Genomic DNA, 20093 nt, shown 5'->3' with positions numbered 1-20093 from the left:
GTTAGTTCAGGCAGTGCAAAAGTTTGGATGTTTGGTCTTACAGTGACTAATGTGTTAGCTAAGGTTTAACACCTTTGGTGTTCCTACCAATTGCCCCATGGCACAGCTTATGCTTTGGCTCATCTTTGTCACTAGAGAGTCTGACAGGAGCTTCTAGTGACTTTATAGTCACTAGAAACTCGGAATATCTAGTGACTAAAGACGTTCTAGAATGTTATTCATTGAAGGTTGAATGAGATACCCCATTTCAGGGGGTTCTGAGTTTGTTCTATCAATGAGCACCCATGGTGCCAACCATTCATTGAGAGGTAGCAGTTTCTTAAGCCACTTAGGATGGATCGTGTCGGGACTTGGTGCAGCCCAACTATCCATACTTGAGACTCGGGATGTCTCTACCACTGTGATGTGTGCTGGGGTTTTTCCCATAGCAAGAGCTTGGTCTCTGTATGGAGTTTTTCTGTGTGTTTCAAGGATGATGTTTCCAAAGTTTGCATAGCTTGTTGTATTTCACATCTTCTCATGGTTGGATTATCCACTGGTTTAATTTGTCTAGGGTACACTTCCATGTCTTTCATTTGGATTTTGACTATGTCATTTACATAGTAGTTATTGCTTTCTTATTGGAGTCCATTTTCCCTTCATTCATGTAAAGATATGTCACCGTGGGTAAAACCGGGAATTTCCATGAGACAAACTAAACTTTTGTTTGCAAATGGTTGTCATGGTGGAAGGTACAGTGTTTCTCCAAAAACAAATCCTGGATTAATCCTGGCATAAAATGTTTTCTTCAAATAGAAAGACAGCCTTCAAATCAGAAAATCAAGAAAATTAGGGGATGGAAAAATATCTATAGGAAGAAGATGAGGGGTCAGTTGCAGCTATGCAATTTAATATTGAAATAATTTTATATCTCCTAAAAATAATCAGCCTAATTTTAACTTAGGAACAAGCACTTTTTTTTTTTTTACAGCAAGCTGAAAGTAACAATCTCAAACCATACAGTCCATAAAAACAACACACAGACAATATGCTATAAAAGATGCAGAACCCTCTGATTGTTCCCCAGCCAGGTTTTGTTGTAGCTGCACACTCAATCAGCTCAGCCTATTGTGTCAGCCGTTTGACTGCTTTTGTTCACTTAATGACCAAACCCTGAAGACAAAATGGAAAGTTATATTTTTGAAGAGCAGGCTAATTAATGCTGCTTATTAGAGAGAGCTTGAATAACAATAAGGAAGTGGGGAGAGGCTGAAGGGTTTTTTTTTTTTTTAAGAAGAATGCATGCTGTGGCGTATCACAAGAAGAGGCTTAGTGAAAGCATAAAAGGGGTGTCAAAACAGAAAGTGAGCAAGGAGGACTAAACTGAAAAAGCACTGGAGGTGATTAAAGAGTATTAATTCCTTCCTGAACAACAGTGACTCTAAAATAAGGGCTAACCTTTAGGCATGGTGTTAAAAAGTGCAGACAACTGGTACAATTAGGCTTTTTGTTTCCCAGACACACAACTGTGCAAACTGGATTTTTTGTGTATGCCTGAGGTTAGGTGTCTTTTTCTTTTACAGTATCTCCTATGACATAATGTGCATTACTGAAGTGTAGGCACAGAAACGTTTCAGATTTCTATTAATAAAAAAAAAAAGAAATGGCAAAAAACGTTTTGATTTTCTATCATACAATTCCACAATAATATCTTAAAGTTTGTGGTCGTAATGTGACAAAATGTGACAAAGCTAGATGGGAAACGGGTACTTTTTCAAGGCATTTTAAGTAAATTTGATCCTCTCCGATTTAAAAACAGACTGAACAGACCAAGCTAGTCAATAATCAGAATCAAGACATTAATTGACAGCTGGGCCAGTAATAACAATAAGACATGTGGAACATCTGTTAATAAGGCTTCTTCTTCCAGGGTTGACAAGAAGCAATGCCAGTAGCCTACTAGACTTTTTCAGTTTGACAAACAGGAAAAATAACACCCTTCCTGACACAGAAACAGTTTTATAAATTGCCTTTCCACTTGTCTCCCAATTAAACATAAATAAGTTTAACCAAAACTTCAAACAGCTTTGAAAAAGTAGTAAAATAGCAGCAAATGCCAAAAATAATGGGCATGTATGTGGTTGCAGGCCAGGGTTTAAGCTAACGCTCACTATCATAATTAATAAATAAGCAAATAAATTACTGCAGCTCTTTGAAAAGCTGATCAAACAGAAAGCATAGGATCTAAAGCTGAGTGCCCAACACCCAACCAAACAAATAAACACACTTTGTCCTGTGAAGTGAGCATCTAATGCTTGGCTTCTGCACAGTTCATACAACAGCAAATAAACCAGGGAAAAAGAGCAAATGACACCTTAATGTGCCACCGCCATATGCTGTTAGTTACTGATGAATGCAACACTCCCCAGCTAAACTTATAGAGCTTTGGTAGTTGACGCCGTTGCTGCTAAAATTAAAGATAAGCCATCTGTTCGCTAAAACAGCCTCCTGACACCTGAATGCAGTGGGTCAACCAAACCTCCGTTTACTCAAACTAATGTTGTGTAATGTATTGTCACAGCATCTGTATGGGCTTGGCATGGAACTTCACTTGTGCAAAAAAAAAAAAAACTTTAAGTAAATGAATTTTGTATCATAAGTAGTCAGATCTGAAAATGAACCATTTTGAAAATTTCAGCCTTTAATTTGATACAATTGTGAAGTGAGGAAAAAACACCATGATAAAAAATGGTTCACTATTTTTTAGCAAAAACAATGGTGAAATACCTCTTGCACATGCTTGGACGCTAACTGTAATCAGATTTCTGGAGTAACTTCACCTTCTAGATGGGACATTTCTACCACCATGGTCTACAAGGGGGTTCGCAACATAAATGAACAATCCAAACAAACCACCCTCTTCACACTTCTTTCCTAAGGGAGGTGCTACAGTAATGTTATTTTGTTTTTCTGGAAACACTTCATGTTACCCTGCCTATGAATCCTGCTGGACAAATAAACTTTGGTTTCTATGAAATCAAGGACCACATGACTAACCTTTGAAAAGGTATTATGTTTCACAATAAGAGCTGCCATTCAAAATATGTCTCTGTAGCCCTTTTTACACTGAAAAATGTCTCGGTGCTCTGTGCACTTTTATTATTTTGAATTTTCTTATGGTTTTGTGTTTGTGGTGTGTATCGTTGAGATGTTTTTATATTATAAAAGGGAAGCATGCAACGCTTCTTTACAAAGGTTTATTATCATACTGTTGGACAACAACAACAAGCAGATTCTTCTCCGTTGTTTACACCCCCTTCTGTTCGCTGATTGGCCAGGATGAAATGCAAAATAAGAAATCCAGCTCAATGGGACAAATCCCAGACAAAGCACTGAAGGAAGAAGAGACTCAAGCAAAATTCCACAGGAAGGTAATGGCCTTGCAAGTGTGACTCTCAAAAAATAGGATTTGGTCAAATGAGACCAAGATAAGAAACTTATTTTTTTTATTTAACGGGAGCTTAAATCTCTCCCAGAAAACCATAAATAGGTCATCATTGGTTTAAAATCCACGTTCTTCAGCAAAAGTCCTAACACCTAGACTTAAGCCTACAGAAAACCAAAAAACAAGCAACGGATAACTTGTGGCAAAGTCATCTAAAGATAACTGTAAAAGTGAAGATTTGAAGATGTGTCACTCAAGTCTCATTCCCTAGAAATATATGCAAGTCACACTAAAGAGCCATCATTCAAAGCCCTTTTTAACTACCCTCCGAGCCGAGTGTGGGAAATGAGGGAAGACATTAAAAACCGACCACAGAACTCTTTATGGTTAAACTTTAATAATTTTAGGATATGGCTGCAAGAAATCTTATGCCAACTGCAAACACGAGGTCAATGCTACATTATCTTTGAATTATGGATTCTTTCAGTGAATAGCAGAACAGCCGAGACACGCAAACTGGAATGATTAAAAATTTAACACCGTGATCTTATTTATTCTCTTATACAGTATTTTGAATGTAGTTTTGCACGAGAAAGCCCAAATGGAGACTTAAAAAGTGCTGCACTATCCATGGAGAATATTGTTCTTAACCTCTGAGGGAAGGCAAGAACGTTTCAGAGGAATTCACTATGCAGGATTACAAAGCCCTCAGCGTTTTGGACTCCATCCAGGCTGGCCTTTTATCAAGCACAGATCTACTTTTAGACTTCAACGGCACAATGGTATCTGCTTAACTAAGCAGCCAGCGATCACTCTCCTCTCCTCTCTGCCAGTGTCATATCACTGATCTATTGTGGCTCAATTCCTGTTTGAAGGGAGGACTGCCAGACATAATGCAATCATAACAGGTGCACAGCTTGTCTAAGAGAAACGAGCTCCTATTTCACTGCTGACAATGCTGAAATGAACTCTTTGTGCTCCTATTCTCTCGTTCGTTCTCAAAAACCCTCGAGCCTCCGTCGGCATAATAAGGCAATTGTAATTCCTCGCCTATAGCGTTCTAACTAAGAGGAGGCAAAATACATATATAGACTGGACGTCTTTCCTGGAAGTCAAAAAGATAACACTTGCAATAATTATTTGAGGTAGAGCATACTTTTTTCTTCTTTTTTTGGTAGGCATGTGTCCAACAATTATTACCCTGACTTCCATCACAAACAGACACTGTATCTTCACAAGTTAAAGTTATTAATTTTGTATATTTCTGTCCATTTTGATGTTTGATGGCTGACGGCCAAAAAAAAAAAAAGCCCAAAATTCAGCGTCTCCGAAAAGTATTGCTTAACACGCACAAAAAAAAGAAGAAGAAAAATGATTTTTAATACTGAAATTTCAGCTTACTGACAAGTATTTTGAATGGACTTCCCTTCACAATCCTCTCAAGGTTGCTTTTGAACCTTTTTCTACCACACTTTTTCCACACTTCAGCTTTCCAATTATATACTTGGACACAACACTCTGAACAGCCAGCTTCTTCAGCAATGAACCTTTGTGGCTTATCCCTCCTGTATGTCGACAGGCACCCCACTGAATAGAAAGGCCAGGGTTTCAAACTACAGTCCTTGAGCACAAAATACTGCTGCATTCCAATGCGTATATAGTCCTACACATCTGAACCAAATGGCTTAATTCCCTCCCGAGCATGCCATAACTGTTTGAGTCTGGTATATTAACAACTTCAATAAGCTGGCCTTCAAGAAATGGAAATTGGGATTCCAGTAAAGTGGTGTTTCTTTGCCCTGTGAAGCACCGGTGACCAGTCCAGAATGCACCCCAACTCTTATCCAATAACTACTGCAGATAGGAACCAGTCTCACGGTGACCCTCCAGTCAGAAGCAGGTATAGACAATGGATGGATGGTCCTGCTCCAGCTGAGATGATTTAAATTTTTTTTTAAATATATTGAAAAGTGTGTTTTAAAGCTTTAGCGACCACTGCTGAATAATCAGGTCATATCTGACCAGTCAGCAAATTTGGATGTCCAAGGGGCAAACACACAAAAAACATATTCTTTTATAAAGAAATTTAAAAAAGCCCAACAGAATTTTTTTTATTTTTTTGTTTTGTGCCACTCCCACATGGAAGGACGCCCTGGACTGCGAGTCACACATATTGCAGAAAAAAATGTTAATTTTCTGAGAAATTTAATTTTGGGGTTTTATTAGTTGTAACATAAAATGATGGAAATTAACATAACACCTGAAATACATCATTATGTTTTGTAGAATTACTCTGAATTAAATTACTGAATTAAAATTTTCCCATGATTGTCCGATTTACTGAGAAGCACCTGTGAGCGGCACAGCTGAATCTAGCTTTAAATTAAGTAAAGTGTTGATTAACAGCCAGCGACTGCCAGGAAACTGGGCTAACATTTGAGTCCAGGGAGGAAAAAGGCGATAAGCATCTTTCCAGCATCCATTATCCGGACATTATTTAAAGCTCTCACTCTAACTGCTGTGCTTTAATGCAATGCGAATTGCTGACCTTGAAAAGCAGGTAAATGCATCAACTAGATGTGATATTTCAAAAAAAAAAAAAAAAAATCCAACAGCTTTTAGTCTCGACAAAGAGCCCTTCTCTCATCCGACACACTGTAGTGGACGTGAACTTGCGCTGCCCCCCCACAGATGCCCGGTGTGATGTTTGACAGATTCCTCCCTCTCCAGCTAGGCTCACAGTAAATGTCCATCTGGCAGCTTCCCATGGGTACTTATTATTCTCAGCTAGCTAGGGGTGTTCTTTTTTTTTTTTCCTACTTTTTTTTTTTTTAATCAGTCTGCCAGCGCCTGCCTCAAAAGAGTGGAGCCAGATCCAGAACTGCTCGCAGATGCTTCACCGACTGGCCAAACTGTTCTGGTTGTAGTGGCATGGCACTGAGTTTTCAATTACACAATAAGAGATATCTGGGTGCTCTCAGAGAGAGAAAGAGAAAAAGTAGCATTTGAGATGCAACACATTTTTATAATTCTTTTTTTTTTTTTTTCATGTAAAATCCATCAGGTTCACCTTGGAAATTAGGCAATTGATTTTTCCCATGAGCAGATGCTAAGAACCACTGGTGCTCTGCATGTCCTGTTCCGACACCCCGCTACCGCGGATTCAGTCATGCCGTTAACCTCTATCCCTCTCCTGTCACCCGCTGAGCATTTCTGAAAACACTCCGAGAAAACAAAGGATGCTGCAACTCCCTTTCGGTTTCACATATTCCATCTAACCCGGATGGACCACTGTTAGCCTTCTAAGGTTACTGCAGCTGTAATTTCTGCTTTGAGTGTGATGTAATCTTTCCACAACAAAGCACAGATGTCTACTACTAAGCGATTAGGGTCTTTTTGAGTCAAGCGAGCAAGAAAATGCATCAAAGTATGGACTCCAGCAAGCGCAGGAGATCGTGACCAAAATAAGTAAAATGATGAAGAGTTTTTGAGTTATTTTGTGGGTGCGGACGCGTCAATAACGGCTACAGACAAAACACCATCCTCTGCTAAACTGCTATTTAGTTTAGAGGCATATAGAATTGTTGAAAAAGTAGTGCATTGTAGTGAAAAAGAAGGAAATTAATTGTGTTGCATTCCTTAGTGTACCTCCCCCTTTACATGATGCCCCTAAACAAAATCCAGTTCAACAAATGACTTGTTGATCTGGATAACGGAGAACAAATGCATGCTTTTTACCTCTTTTTACCTCTACTCCCCCTTTTCTCCTCTCTTCCTCTTTGCTTTTCAGTTACGGAGTGAGCATATTTTATTTACCGCTATACAAACCGAGCACTGTAACCCCATATTTGTATTTTTACTACAGATGTTCCCAATAAAAGGCACTAGAGTTTGTGACAAAGAGACAAAATGTGTATTTTACATGTGTGTATTAAAAGTCAGAACAATGTTTTGTTTATATTAATTTTTCTGTATCTGGGCCCAGGGATTAATTCACCCTCTTTTTCTAGTTGCTTGAGTCACGATCCCCTCCGTTCCCCTGATTCTCCATGTCAATGCGTGTTCTTCCTCACTTGAGTCAAAAAGGCGCTAATCATTTCTTTTTAACAATAGCAGGCATATGTGCTTTGTTGGGGAAGGATTAGCTCATACTCACAGCAGAAATTACAGCAGCAGGAGGCTGACAGTGGTCCAGCTGGGTGAGGTGGGGAATGTGAACAGCTTTTACAAGCTGGAAAAAAAAATAATAATAAAAAATCTGTCATGATTGTTTAAGAAGATCAAAAGAAAAAAAGGTTTCATATTAGAAAAAGAAATGAAATTAGGAGTGGCCTATAATATTTGCACAAAGGCGATGCCACATTAAGCCAAGAAGAATCTGAAGGCCATTCCACAGAGCTGCGGTCTGCTGCAGCCGCCAGAGTTTAGGGTTGGTAAACATAAATTAAAGGAGGTGTGTGGTTTTTTTCCCCCCTTGCATCATTCACCCCCAGTGTGTTCTGCCCTTTACAAAACAACCTCGGTCCATCTGCAGACCCTTCTCCCTGCTGATCATCTGATCTGAGTGCAGGAGCGTTTGCTCCAATACAGGCTTTGCTGTCATCTGTCTCAGATAAAACCAAGGGTGACCGTCATCCTCCTGTGGCCTCGCTCTTGTGCTTGTGTGAGCTCATGTGCTTCTTAGCCTCTTAGTTGTAATCCCGACGATTTTTTTTTTTCTAACAGGAAAGGTTTTTTTTCTCCAAACTAAAACTCCTTTTATATGTTTTATCCTCAGCAGGCTTTTGTTTTATTTTTTTTTCCAATACTGAGAAGACTTTAAAAAAAAAACAGATCTAATTCATTTCTACAACAATTTTTGTTCAAATTTCCAATTCAGTAAAAATGAAGGTGGTTGTTCTCAATAAAAGCAACACAGTTTATAACACACCAAGACATTTTTTCTTTTAAGGTCTAAAGAAAGAGGCTGCATTTTATTTTCTGGTGACTGTAAATGGGAGAGGAGAAGAGAGCTGAAAAGAAAAAACAGGAACCACTAAGGTAAACTATTTGGGCTGCACAGTAGAATCACTGGATTCCTAAAATCTTCCATCTCAATTTCAGGCAATATACTCAAAGATGGTCACATAATAAAATTTCTTGTGCTGTAGCCTCATTGTTGACTGAGAAGGTCCTTCTGAGCACACTACGTATTATGAGTGGGGCAGTGGTCTGTTAATCTTGGGCCTGTGATTGACTGACAACCTTTTCAGGATGAACCGCTACAGTCCACAATGGATCTTAATAAAAAAAAACTGACAGCATTAATTTGATTTTTTTTTTAAATAAAAAAAAAAAAAGTAAAATACAAATATTTTGATCTGTGCCATTTTTGAATCAAGTCGCTGTTCAAACCTTTTTGAGCTATAACCTCAGACAACTTCCATTCATGGCTGGAAATATGAAGCTCCTATCTGTATGACCTAGCATTTCTAATTGTTCGCCCTCCAATGCTTCACTATCCAGTCCATATTGAGAACCAGCTCTCACACCAACAACACTGGACACTGGAAACATCATCAATGAAACAAACAACATTTTGAAATTCAACGACACAATGCAATGTTTCAATTGTTGACTGTGTTTCTATGACTTTTGTATTTTTGTGATTTTATAATGTAAAGCACCTTGAACTGCCTTGTTCCTGAAATGTGCTATAAAAATCATTTTTACACATCTGGAAGTAATGAGGTCTTGTTTTGATTGGTGAAACTAAAATTATTCCAAAAATGTTAACATAGTTAAAATGCTAAAAAAAAATATATAATAATAATATATATATATATACAGTACAGACCAAAAGTTTGGACACACCTTCTAATTAAAATGGGTTTTCTTTATTTTCATAACTATTTATAAGGCAATAAATCCCACTTATTAACCTGACAGGGCACACCTATGAAGTGAAAACCATTTCAGGTGACTACCTCTTGAAGCTCATCAAGAAAATGCAGAGTGTGTGCAAAGCAGTAATCACAGCAAAAGGTTGCTACTTTGAAGAAACTAGAATCTAAGGGGTATTTTCAGTTGTTTTACACTTTTTTGTTTAGTGCATATTTCCACATGTGTTATTCATAGTTTTGATGCCTTCAGTATGAATCTACAATGTCAATAGTCATGAAAATAAAGGAAACTCATTGAATTAAAAGGTGTGTCCAAACTTTTGCTCTGTACTGTACATATATATATATATATATATATATATATTTCAATAGCTTGTTTCCCTTCATAAATTCAATTGTCATTTCAAAAACTGTATTTACCCTGTGCATCAACATTGCTTATTTGAAACATCACTGGAAATAGAAGAAATCTCTAAGGGGTTCATTACTTTATAGCACTATATAATATCATACAGAACATTTGAATGGATGGCAGTATTAAGAGTAAGATTTCTATAAAGTAGAGACATGATAATATTCATTGTGATTAAAATTTTCATGCTAACCATGTTCTCCATTATCAACATATTTGCCCCATTATTTCTGAGGTTTTGTCTTTCAGTCTTTAGAGAGTCCAATCAACTCGTCCAATCTGTTTTCAACATGCAGAGTGCAAACGCCTACCAAAGTACTACATCCAAACAGCCTTTTGCGATTGCGATATTTCAAACATTGACTGCAATTCCAAATCCAATTAAATATATTATACAGACCTCATACGAACACCGTTGTATATTCTATAGATTTGATGATGGTGCATTGTGAATGGTACGATTGGGTTTAAACGTCCGCCCACTCTCCACAGTGTGAAAACAAACACCATGCCTGTTTAAGTCAACATTGCTGACGTGTTCTTTGAACCATCTGGGCCATTTGATTCTCATTTGAATACAATTCAAACTGAAGGTACACAGTTCAAAATGTGTGTTCTCACATGTAGGGGGGGCAAAGGCAGGGACTAAGATAGCCGAAGATGGCAGAAAACTGAATATCTTAACCAGGCCAACAGCAGCATCTCTGAGTCGCTTCAGCTCCAACTCCTGTGTAATTCTCTACCATATTTACGCATTCATATCACTCCCAAAATAACAAGACAACTCACTCTGGAGGACTGTGCTATGGAAAATAAAATGACTTACCTAGTGTGGAAAAGTTGGTAACATCTGTGAGAGTGGTGTTGGTGGAACAAAGGAGGGGTGGGCAGTGGGGTTAAGAAGGAGAGAAAGAGAAAGAAAAAGGAAATGTCAGCAAATTACAACATACAGAAAGCCAAACTTTAGAAGGTTGTCACAAGTTCTGTTGAAAAATGACGGTCTGCTAGCATTATATAGACTTGGGGTTAGGAACAGTCCCTGTCAGAAGGGGGGTGACAAGGAGGAGGAGGACATGAAACATCTTAGATAGTTTCCCTTGAGGATCCTACGTTTGTCCAACTTGCATTAATATTTGTCGCTGTTTCAACATTTTAAGGGTAGAGGCAAAAAGGGCGAAAGCAGGAACCTCATCTATTACCGGTAAGTCTTTTTTTTCTTCGCAGTGTTATATAACCAGACTGAGCAAACAAATGTGCTCAAACAAATGCACACAAAAGTGCTCCTTCTCCCGTAAGTCTCCAAGATAATTTATTATCTCACCCTGTGTGCTTGGATTTCCTGCTTCTCCCAAAGCTTGTTAGTCTAACTGCGGACATTCAATTCACAGAACCAAAGGCGTAATAAACTCCTGGACTATGTGTCCCACAAAAACTCCACAGTGCCACAACAAGAGAATAACTAGCTGGCCAAGAATAGTCCCTTTGGCAATGTGTTAATTAAGTCACAGCAACATGGTAATCACTTCTATGATTTACAGAAAATTTTATGAGGACTAGTAGTGTTCCAGTTGTTTCAAGTGTTTTAGTAATTGCTCTGACTATCCATCTGAGCAAGTTGAGGAGCTTATTTCTTATATATTGTAAGATCAATGTACATTTGCCTCACTTAAGCGGCATTTCCTGTTTTAAAGAATGGGAATATTTGTACCCAAGGTCAAGGATACAATATAACTGGGATTACTGATACAAATCCAAGAGGTGCATTTATTTTATGAAATATAGGAAATCACACTTTTAGTTTACAATAAACATGTCATTGTTCATTCAGTTGCATTTTCAATCTGTCCAAAATGTGAGGGTTTTTTTTTGTTGTTGTTCTTAATAATTGCTAAAGAGAATTTGTTATTGTGGTAAAATTGGTATCGGCTGGTCAGAGCCCAACAAAATCAAAGACTGGAAATCCATCACAAAATTTCTGATTGTTGAATTCTAAATTTATTCTATTGGCCTTGTACAGCACTGGCCTCCTTTCTGTCAATTTTCTCCCAAAAGCATAAAGCTGCTGTCTTGTAAATGAACAATAAAGCAAACCAAAAAAATAAGATAAATTAAGTAAAACAAGATGTACAGTGAGAGAAATAGCTAACTGGTGGGCTAATATGCTACCATCGGTGTTGCTTACTGTGCAGTCTGGTTGTGTTCCTAAGCAGAATTTGGAGGTAATGTGATTTATCACCAGTGATGTCTATCTCGCTGCATTCATTTACATTTTTGGTGTGCACGGTACAAATCCCCAGGTGGGTCAGGGACAAGAAAATGTGATTACAATATCCGTTTTGCATGTAGGAACAAATCTATTTTCAGACAGAGAGGAGGGGGAGAGATAGGGGTTGGGTCTCACGGATACTCATTATCATTCTGTCTGACACACATTCATACTGTTGTGTGGCTGTTGTTGCTAAACAGAGAGCTCAGCTGAGGACCTTGAAGCTTCATGCAGGGAAAATTGGGCCCAGGGGAGGAGGGTAGCAGGGACTGATGTCAAACTTCAAGAGCCACTAGAAGCACCTGGGGTTTCAATGACATTAGCATTTGGCTTGTTTAGTAGAACAGCATGGAAAGGGAAAGGTCCAACTTAATAAAAATGGAAACGAGATAATCAGGAGGAGGTACCATTTTTAAAAGTAATACTTGATGCCACAATCCTGACTCAGGAAGAATGATAATGCTCGAATTCAACGACATTCATATGTAGAAGGTAGAATAACTACCATGCCCATAGCCCAGTTCACACTCCTATTGCTCTAATTACATTGTCTTGTTAATAGAGGGTTTTCCTTCTGCACTCAACTGAGGATTATTGATTTTCCCTGAGTCCTGCGGAGGAAATTTGGACGCCTGGTCTATCAAAACCAATGGAGGAAGCGGGGGCCTAAATGTATTAGACGACTGGGGATGGTGGAGAGAGACTCTAGTGGGAGAAACAAGTTCCTTCAATAAGCCCTCTTCGTGAACCAGGAAACAGACGGAGGACTCAGGCACTTTTTTTTTTTTTTTCCCCACCCGCCGCCCGTTCTCCGTTTCCTGTTTTAAGCAGATAAGCTGCTTTCAGTGTCTTAGTTATGCTGGGAAGAACTCACAGCACAGCAGGAAACTTAAAAAACTCCCCCCACCCAAAAAAGAAAGAAAGAAAGCTGAGAAGTCTGTTCTTTGTGCCGTCTTGTCTGAACTGACAAGAAGGATTTATGGGATGTTTGTAGTGGTCAGTGGTAGTGGTACTGGGGATTACAAAAAGCTTGTGTGTTGTGAGAAAGTGGGCAAGTTACTGTTCATGCACAGATTTTTTTTATTCAACCATTAGTTGCTTAGTTTGACCATTAGTTCATGTTTTAGAAACACAGTGCAATTTGTCCTTTAAGACTTTGTTTGAATCTCTTTTAGCTAAAGCTGTACAATATTAGGATAACTTTATCAGAGCCAACCCAAGGCATAATTCCTTTTAATTCAAAGATATTTTATTTATTCTAAAGAGAAAATAAATGTTGCCATAACTCATTTCAATCTGGAGAGACTCAGACGGAGAAAAGAAGACAATTAGAAGAGTTTATTGACAAACAGGATTTAAAGTCTCTGGCGCTCGGCTGGGGATAACGGTTATCGCAGCGTTAGCGATAGGCTTCAGATGAGCATTCCCGATGCTGTTAGGAACGTCATCCCCCCGGGCCCGGCACTGGTGGTGGAGGTTGAAGAAGGGTGTGGGCCTCAGGACCGGGCGAATGGAGGAGAAGGGGTGGAGGTGGGTTGAGCTCGACTGGAGAGCGAAGGACACCATGAGTGAAGGTCCTTATCAGCTGGGACTTGGTCGATGATTGGACGTGACGTGGCTTGGTCCAGGGTTGATAGGTCGACGATTGTGGGCGGGTCGCTTCAATTAACGGGTCCCAGTGGGGATAAAAGAGTCTTCCAGTTTGAATTTGCGCCTAGGCTTCATATCAACCAAACATTTTCAGGGTTGTTGTGGATGGCGATATTGTGGGCAAGAAAAATCTCTGGTATCAGTCAGTTTTTAAGACTGAAGACTTAAGACTGTTCCTGTGTGACAGTCTCATGACTCACGACATAACAGATCAACATCCTGGTCAGAAGTCATGATATTCCCCATTTCCTGGATGACACTATTGGTCAGTAACAAGCACTGCTAATCCACCTCATTTGCTTTTGATGCCCTTCTCTGTCTCACTATGTAGTTAAAATGTCTGAAAGATTTTGGAGTGTCTAGGGGCCATGAGTGGAGAGGCCCTCATGGCAGGGGGCGCTCATGATCCCAGACATTGGTATTGTGACTCCACAACTGCAGAGTGACAGCAAGCTAGCCATACAGTAAATAAGTAAAGTGCAGCGATATATTTGTTTTCTCCTCTCTTCCGACGTCAACATGGAAGACTACATTTTTGCACTTAAACAGTTTTCTAAAGTGGATTTTCAATTGAAGCAGGACTAAAGGAAGACCAACACCGGAGCTGAAAGGTTTGCTTCGAGACAGTTTGATGATTCTCAAATGGAGTGGTAAACAAGAAAAGACATGCCGAGGATAAAGACTTGGCTTTGGATGAACGGCTATTTTTGAGCAGAATTAGCGGTGCGTGGATTTAATTTATAAGTAAAGGTAAGACGGCAATAACAAGTTTTTGTTTAGTTTTTTAATGAAATGTGCATTTTGTGGGCTACAGTTTCTAAAGAATTCAGCAAAGTAGAAGCCGTAGCTCATCTACCACAGCAATCATTTATTAATAAAACATTAAGCCTAAAACATACTACTGCAACAGACTGAATGTTCTGTTCTGTGTGCAAAATCCTTGAATGTTTCTTTTGGTATTAAATCCTAAAACATAAAGTGGCATTGTTGTCAGTTTCTATGACGAGTCTGCGTGTAGCTTGTCCGATTCAGAGCAAGAAAGTGGTTTCGGTTTTTCCCTTTGCTGTGGATCATAGCACGAAATTAATATCTACATTTTCAAGTTTCACTGAGTTAATGCGGCTATGGATTACATGTCTTTTTGCCCTTCAGCGTTGTATGCATGCGCAAAATTTCCGTATGTAAACAATAACATGCATGGTGTCTATATTTATAAATCCTAAGTCAGTGCCTCAACAGCTATGAACCTCACTGCACAACACTGGATACCTCATACCGAAAAATTACAAACTACAACAAATCGGAACTAACATAACAAAGCTATTCCAACATACTGTCAAATGAGACGTGCAGCTGTATCAAACCAAGACACTGCTGAGGGCCCCCAAACCATAAGGGGCCGCTCATAAATGCCTTGAATGTTTTTTTTTGTCCGTAGACCATAGACGTTAAATTTTTGCATTTATTTGAGATAGAGATGCTGTTAAATTTTATTTGAAGATTTCAATATAAAGTGATTTAAATATTTTAAAATGGTAAATATATCAAACATTTTAAAATTTCAAGTTTACTTTTTTAAAGACAGAATAATCTTCAATAATTGATTGTTGTGTTATCGTAGATACAATCTGATGTTACGAGTAAAAATGTTTTTGTGTGTTTGAGCTCGGTTTGATCTCGACTGCTCCCCAGCAAACAATCAGTTATCCATAGCTGGTTTTAAGCTAAGCTAATTACACTTGACCTTCTCACCCAGATTCCTCCTCCTTTGTTTCTGTTCTTCACAGCAAAAGGTGCCCCACATCAAATTCTTCTGAAGCCCCAAAACGATCTTGGCTCAGCCCTGAACATGATATTGTGATAAGTGTATAGTTATCACAATATGATTTGTTTAACATCACATCAGATTGAAGGTTTCCTCCTGTATGTCGGAAATAATTGCAACCATTGTATGCATTTGATGATGATTGTTGAGACATTTATTTTAGGGATTTACTTTCTAAGGCTTACTTTCTTAAAATTTAATGCACCAAGATTAACGTGCCTATAAACAACTTGTGAAATCCCAGATAATCTTATGGCTTTGTAAGCTTCTCCTTAATTTACCACCTCTGAGATAAATGAAGGAACACCTAAGGATGTTCTTTTTAAGGCAACAAATCAAATACACTGATTCCTTCTATGACATTATCAACAACTCAGAAGAAATCACAGAAGTTATTAAGAAGAGAACTGTTCACCCTTACAGGTTTGACTCATTCTTATGTATGTCATTTCAAGAAGCCTAAAAGGTTTACATGCAAGTATGGCATAACCAGCATGTAGTCTGATAAAACTAAACTTCACATGTTTGGCCACAATGACCATTGGTACATTTGGAGGGAAAAGAGGGAGCTTGCAAGCCTGAAAACACCATCCCGACTGCGAAGTACGAGGGGTGACAGCATCATGTTGAGGAGGCAATTTCCTGCCGGATGGACGTGCATACTTCACAAAATAGACATCATGAGGACAGAATCATTTGTGGAAATACTGAAAAATCATTTTAAGACATTAGCTAGGAAGTTTCACCTTGGGCTCAAGGCACAAGGCACAAACAGTTTTTCCAAATGAAACCTAAGCACACCACAAAATTACTTACAAAGTGGTTTCGGGACAAACGTGTCAATGTTTAGGCCATCGCAAAGTCTTGATCTCAGTTTCTTAGAAAATTTACTACCTGACTCAGTTACACTAATTCTGTCTGGAGGAGTGGACCAAAATTTGATTTAAAATCAGATTGTAAAAACAAACAAGGTGATGTGTTTTTTTATGCAGCGTTTGTAAGTATGTGGTTTCAGCTGTATGAAGTGAGTCCATCTATTCAAAAATATATTACTTAGTAGCAGAAAAGATTTGTTGTCACTGTAACTATAAAAACAGTTACAGGCATTAGCCCACATATCAGTAATGTGAAATTACTAAACTTCTGATATATAAAAATGGAATATAATTTCCCATGTATGACCCTAAAAGTTATTAAGCATGGAATACTGGCAGTTCTTTGTGATATAAAAAGCATAGCTTGATTTACTCAACGTTTACCAAGGACTTCATTTTGATTAATGTAAAAAGGTAGAACTTCGCACTGAACTGAGACTATATATACACTGCTCAAAAAAATAAAGGGAACACTTAAACAACACAATATAACTCCAAGTAAATCAAACTTCTGTGAAATCAAACTGTCCACTTAGGAAGCAACACTGATTGACAATCAATTTCACCTGCTGTTGTGCAGATGGAATAGGCAACAGGTGGAAATTATTGGCAATTGGCAAGACACACTCAATAAAGGAGTGGTTCTGCAATTGGGACCACAGACCACTTCTCAGTACCTATGCTGTCTGGCTGATGTTTTGGTCAGTTTTGAATGTTGGTGGTGCTTTCACACTCGTGGTAGCATGAGACAGACTCCACAACCCACACAAGTGGCTCAGGTAGTGCAGCTCATCCAGGATGGCACATCAATGCGAGCTGTGGCAAGAAGGTTTGCTGTGCCTGTCAGCGTAGTGTCCAGAGGCTGGAGGCGCTACCAGGAGACAGGCCAGTACACCAGGAGACGTGGAGGAGGCCGTAGGAGGGCAACAACCCAGCAGCAGGACCGCTACCTCCGCCTTTGTGCAAGAAGGAACAGGAGGAGCACTGCCAGAGCCCTGCAAAATGACCTCCAGCAGGCCACAAATGTGCATGTGTCTGCACAAACGGTTAGAAACCGACTCCATGAGGATGGTATGAGGGCCCGACGTCCACAGATGGGGGTTGTGCTCACAGCCCAACACCGTGCAGGACGCTTGGCATTTGCCAGAGAACACCAGGATTGGCAAATTCGCCACTGGCGCCTTGTGCTCTTCACAGATGAAAGCAGGTTCACACTGAGCACATGTGACAGACGTGACAGAGTCTGGAGACGCCGTGGAGAGCGGTCTGCTGCCTGCAACATCCTTCAGCATGACCGGTTTGGCAGTGGGTCAGTAATGGTGTGGGGTGGCATTTCTTTGGAGGGCCGCACAGCCCTCCATGTGCTCACCAGAGGTAGCCTGACTGCCAATAGGTACCGAGATGAGATCCTCAGACCCCTTGTGATACCATATGCTGGTGCGGTTGGCCCTGGGTTCCTCCTAATGCAGGACAATGCTAGACCTCATGTGGCTGGAGTGTGTCAGCAGTTCCTGCAAGATGAAGGCATTGAAGCTATGGACTGGCCAGCCCGTTCCCCAGACCTGAATCCGATTGAGCACATCTGGGACATCATGTCTCGCTCCATCCACCAACGTCACGTTACACCACAGACTGTCCAGGAGTTGGCGGATGCTTTAGTCCAAGTCTGGGAGGAGATCCCTCAGGAGACCATCCGCCACCTCATCAGGAGCATGCCCAGGCGTTGTAGGGAGGTCATACAGGCACATGGAGGCCACACACAATACTGAGCCTCATTTTGACTTGTTTTGAGGACATTACATTAAAGTTGGATCAGCGTGTAGTGTTATTTCACTTTAATTTTGTGTGTGGCTCCAAATCCAGGCCTCCATTGGTTAATAAATTTGATTTCCATTGATGATTTTTGTGTGATTTTGTTGTCAGCACATTCAACTTTGTACAGAACAAAGTATTCAATGAGAATATTTCTTTCATTCAGATCTAGGATGTGTTATTTGAGTGTTCCCTTTATTTTTTTGAGCAGTGTATATATATATATACATATACTGTATATATACACATCAACATTGCCATAAACAATCTGCTTATCTTAGTTGATTAATCTGAATGCAAATATATACAACAGCAGCTTGTGGAACATAGTTTAAAGTAGAGCAAGGTGGTGCTCTTCTATTATCAAGAACATTTTTTTATATATATGTTTCCAACAAACAAGCTAGCTTTGGTTAGCTGGGTGACAGCAAGCAGTAACAGGTGGGGGAGGAGGAGCTCTACCTTATGTTACACAGAGCAAATAAAAATCTCGTCTTTGCAGCATTTTACCTCACACCTCTATAAACCAAATGCCTTTTTTTGTTTACAATCAATGTTAGAAGACTTCATAAACTAAAATAATATATTTTTTTTTATTCGTACTGTCACTGTTCAGGTATTGTGTTTAATTTATTATACAGTATGCCAAAATTGACTTTTTACTATACACATCTTTTGGCTTAGCAAGGTTGACCTCTATCCAAGAATTTGGATTAAATTTAAGACATCTGTCCATGGTGGGATTTTTTAGTGTGAGGTGGTGTATCGTGAGTCCCTCTGAGACTGCAGCTCTTGGACAAGGACATCGGCTTTCTCAAGAGACAGTCGTTTTGACACGACTGGTCTTGACTTGTCTCATTCATCACAGAACAGTCAGCGCACAGCAGCAGCAGCAGGGACACGATTGAGGCAAAAACAGGGGATATGGTAGCTCTGTTGGTCAAAACATACCTATTCTTACCTGACATACAGTCCAAGTCTTCCCAAAAATTATAAATCACACATTCAATTTATATATTAATTCAGTGAATGCTCAATGGGGAACACTGTGTGCATTAAGAAATAAATAAATAAAAAAGATAAATGGGTGTTAAGTTGTTAATCTTCCTTGTTCCGAGTCATGTTCTGGAAGTTCTGCCCAAACCTGATTTACCCTTATTCTGCTTTACATTATGCTCATATACACCTATAGTCTTTAATGTCTTGGAGATAAAGGACTGAAGGTTAATATTCTGTCAGGGAAATTTGTCTCTGAGATCAATTGAGGGGCAAAAGGGAAAGTGGCATTAGTTTGCATGTGGAGAGCACTGAACACTTACTCTTACCTTTCAATTTATTCAGCATATGTCCATTACTTCATTTCTACACTCATCAGTTTGCTTAACAGTTTTCATTCTTCAAAAACAAGATTTAGAGGTTGATGCATCGTATTTCAAAGTATCTATTTCAGTAGTTAATTTTTGCTGGTTTTGATAAATATGGCTGATGCGGCTAATGAAAGCTCAAAATACAGGTTTTCAGAAAATCAAAGTATTTTATGCACTGCAAAAACACAAAATCTTACCAAGTACCTCTTAGCACATTTAAAATAATCCAAAACTAACTTCTAAGCAACCTTTCAGCAAGACTGTTCAAAGAATAGTTTTCAGTAAGTAATTCTTGAATAAGTACTCGTTTCTCTCATTTATTTCCCTTATGACAAGACATTTTTCCTTTGCTATAAGTGAAATAATCTGCCAGTGGAACTAGCAGGTTTTCATCAATATTAGAGAACTATTGATTTAAAAGACACTCCTATATTTTGCTGACCGGTTACTTGTAAGTTAGTTTTGTCTTATTTCAAGTGCAATAAGATATTTACACAAGAAACTAAACAAAAATACTTGGTGAGATTTTGTGTTTTTGCAATGTAAGACCAATAAAATGTTTATGCTGGCTTATTGAAAA

General features: G+C 39.0%; 1 protein-coding gene across 42 annotated transcripts in view; it reads right to left on the bottom strand.

The window, feature by feature from the left end:
- LOC116732739 (receptor-type tyrosine-protein phosphatase delta) overlaps window positions 1–20093 on the bottom strand; it is a 459528-nt gene that overhangs the window by 320948 nt on the left and 118487 nt on the right. For all 42 annotated transcript variants that reach the window (XM_032583123.1, XM_032583122.1, XM_032583125.1 and 39 more), the window contains exon 4: window positions 10545–10568. The gene's annotated coding sequence lies outside the window, so the exon portion shown is untranslated. The remainder of the gene's footprint in view (window positions 1–10544; window positions 10569–20093) is intronic.

The sequence above is a fragment of the Xiphophorus hellerii genome, chromosome 14 (assembly GCF_003331165.1).
Source record: "Xiphophorus hellerii strain 12219 chromosome 14, Xiphophorus_hellerii-4.1, whole genome shotgun sequence".
In the NCBI taxonomy this organism is placed as follows: domain Eukaryota; kingdom Metazoa; phylum Chordata; class Actinopteri; order Cyprinodontiformes; family Poeciliidae; genus Xiphophorus; species Xiphophorus hellerii.
Note: the sequence above shows the minus strand (reverse complement) of the source record. Positions and strands in the feature narration are given on the sequence as shown.